Here is a 3,369-nt window from a genome sequence, read left to right on the forward strand (position 1 = left end):
ATTATAATAATAATTTGTAAATGTATACTTATGAAGATACACGTGATTCAAAACTGGTTAACTCACACACATGTGCTCCAAACTCTTGAATCAAATCCCAGATAGCACATGATGTTCTGAGAATATTCTGAGAATATCCTGAGAATATTCTAAAAATGTTATGTCTAATATACGTAGAATATACTCCATATATATTATGATATACTCAGAATATACTTAGAATATTCCTACTTCCGCCCATTTATTGTTCTCAGAACATCCTCAGAATATCATCCATGATATTCTGAGAATATACTTCGAATATTGTTAGTATATTTCATATTTCGTAGTATATTCTAACAATATTCCATGTATATTCTAAGAATATTCCATGTATATTTTTAGAATATCGTGGATGATATTCTGAGGATATTCTGAGAACAATCAATGGGCGAAAATAGGAATATTTTAAGTATATCTATCTAATTGTAAGATTATCTGAAGTTTTATACTGAACATATTGGTGTTATTTACAGCATATTCACAGATAATGTACTTATTATATGTTTTGAGAACTGATATAATATGTAGCAAATCCTAGAATTTTTCTCCGTATACACTCAGAAAATATTCCAATTATAAGACTTTAATTATTAATTATATACAATATTCATATAATTGTGTAGACTTTATTTATAAAATAAATACATATATATTTATATACTATATGTACGTAAGTTTAGTTTTTGGTACAAAATAATTTTAGCATTTGTAAAAAATAAAATATCTTTATATATATATATTTTGTTATAAATAATTTCTTAATCACATATCATTAAATATTACATTAAGCCGGTTCTACATTAGTTGCAAGCCGATCGCAAGTTCGTTGCGACAGCCAATCTCAAGCTTGTATTTTGAAATCAATACTTCAGACTAATGTAGAACCGGCTTTATACATTATTGCACTTCTTATGCGATTTTTATACCGATTACAAAATAAAAAGATATATAGAACGAATATAGAAAATATACTACGCTCAAAAGTTCGGCGTTAAAAAAATTAAATATTTTATTCCTATTGTAATTAATATTTGTTGTTGAACTAAACTATTGAACGAAACATAGTGAAACTATTGAACGAAACTTAGTTTTTTATAACTAATCACAGTCTATGTAATTAAGAATACAAAAATAACAAACAACAGCAAAAAAACATATAGAATGAATAGAAAATATACTATTGCTCTCAACAGTCTGGCGTTAGATAAATTAAATATTGAACTCTTATTATTATATAATTAATATTTGTTGCTAAAATAACTTGTTGAATGGTACGCAGTGTATTTAGTTTTTTATAAGTAATCAATCTAATTAAGAAAATAAAACAAACGATAGTATAAAAAATATGTATAGGACAAATAGAAAATATATTGCCGCTCAAAAGCTTGATGTTTGAAAAATTAAATGTTAAACTTTTACTGTAATTAATATTTGTAGTCGCTGCATTTGAAATATCGAACGATATTATATTTAGTTTTAATTCATAATATATCAATCAAAATATAGTTTAGAATACAAATTAATTATTCTGTTCGTTCTGCTTTTGCGAAGTTTTGGAACATCGCTCTTTGGCATGAGCAAGCCAAATTTTTATTGGAGCTGATATCTCATCCTCTGTGAAATTTTCGTATTGTTTTCTCACCGCAGCTGAAATAATATTTTATTTTGACTATCTAATTATGTTTTATTTACATCATATTGCAAAGTATGTTTTACATGACTGTAAATTTTTGCACTTGATATTCATAGTTCAAACTTACCAAGTATTACTTTACATATCATTAGATCCGAAAAAACGTTTTTCTTCTTACCCCCGATCCAACTATAATTAACGGCGAGTTCGTTCGAGAATGTTTGTCGCATTATTTTTAATGCCAAATTCTTCATATCGAGGCCTCCTATGTTTGCTAACTCCTTAATCTATTACAACGTAACGAATAAAATATTTTTAAATAATCCGAGCTAATTAATACAATATTTGAATGTGACTTTAATTTTACTCAAAATGATTATGTGTATTTTGTGGGAGATTTATATTTACCAATTTTTTTCTATATTTCGTATCCTCTTTCAACTTAAGTTCTAATTCTTGCAAAGCCACTTCATCTTCTAATGGAAGATTATACCAAATGTCGACGTCATCGGCATTGGGACTTTCATCAGATTGGCGAAGTTTGTGAACTAACTTCCCTTTTAATTCTTTTAATATTTCCTTTTGCCCTTGTTTTATACTTTGCATTTGCAAATCGAGCGAAATTAATTTGCGAGTGATGAATCGATAATATCTGTACGGTCTATAATGTATAGAAAATGTTAAATTTTAATTTAACATATATTAAAGATTAAACATACGATAAACCTACAAAATTATAATTATTTATTGCTGATATTTTTAACAACACTTATTATTCTCACCCTTAATTTCAGATCTGCATGGCACGTTCACGAATTTATCCAAGTACCGAAATTTTCTGCATTTTCTGAAGGCTGTACAGTTTCGCTGTACAATGATTCTTCTAAGGATAAAAAAGTGACATTTGTCATTAAATTAAACCTGTTCATTATATATTTATTAGGTTACGATAACATTATGGCTGTTCAAAAGAACTCTATACGCAAAATGGAATTATGTGACAATAATTCAAATTATGGACCTAAAAATTCATCTACCCGTTTAATAATTGTCATTGATACACTAACCTTTCCTTATATCGATGGAATGATACTCGTCCTCTGAAGAGGATTGACAATTATCAGTCAGATGGGAATTGGATTGTAATGTAATAGGCAGGGAATGGAAGTAACTCGTTACTTGTAACGAAGTTACAGTTACAAGTTACTTTTTTGGTAACTTTACTGGTAACTGCGTTACTTTCTTTTTTTGGTAACTGTAACGGTAACGAGTTACATTTTTTGGGTAACGGTAACGAAATTTACAAATACAAAGAATAAAAAGGCTAATGAGAGTAAACTCGCTGTTATCAATGCGAAATCACAAAAAACAATATATATTCTCGTTAACAATCAAAAAATGTCATATATAAAATACTATACGTTTCGGCCTAACATCCGGGCCATCTTCAGTAGTAAATTCAAATAAAAGACATGGATCTGTAGAAAAGTGGTCACTCTCAACGTCAAACAATCAAATCCACATGGTTGGTAGGTCATGTGCAAACGACAAGACGTTAATCTAAGTAAAAATTAAAAATTAATGACAATGATTGAAGAAAGATGAAAATGAACACTCACCGACAAATCCATGATTAACAAGATAAAGTTGTATTAAAGAAATAAAAGACCACCATCAGACAAACAACAAATTAA

General features: G+C 28.1%; 1 long non-coding RNA gene across 1 annotated transcript; it reads right to left on the minus strand.

Annotated features, from left to right (window-relative positions):
* Nucleotides 1-2,260: 2,260 nt before the first annotated feature.
* Nucleotides 2,261-2,818, minus strand: LOC108775832 (uncharacterized). The gene is made up of 3 exons (XR_001940771.1): nt 2,743-2,818; nt 2,458-2,558; nt 2,261-2,336 (listed from the first exon to the last, which is right to left on the minus strand). It is a non-coding gene; the product is annotated as an uncharacterized LOC108775832 (long non-coding RNA).
* Between the last annotated feature and the right edge of the window lie 551 nt (nt 2,819-3,369).

The sequence above is a fragment of the Cyphomyrmex costatus genome, unplaced genomic scaffold (assembly GCF_001594065.2).
Source record: "Cyphomyrmex costatus isolate MS0001 unplaced genomic scaffold, Ccosl1.0 scaffold1098, whole genome shotgun sequence".
In the NCBI taxonomy this organism is placed as follows: Eukaryota; Metazoa; Arthropoda; class Insecta; order Hymenoptera; family Formicidae; genus Cyphomyrmex; species Cyphomyrmex costatus.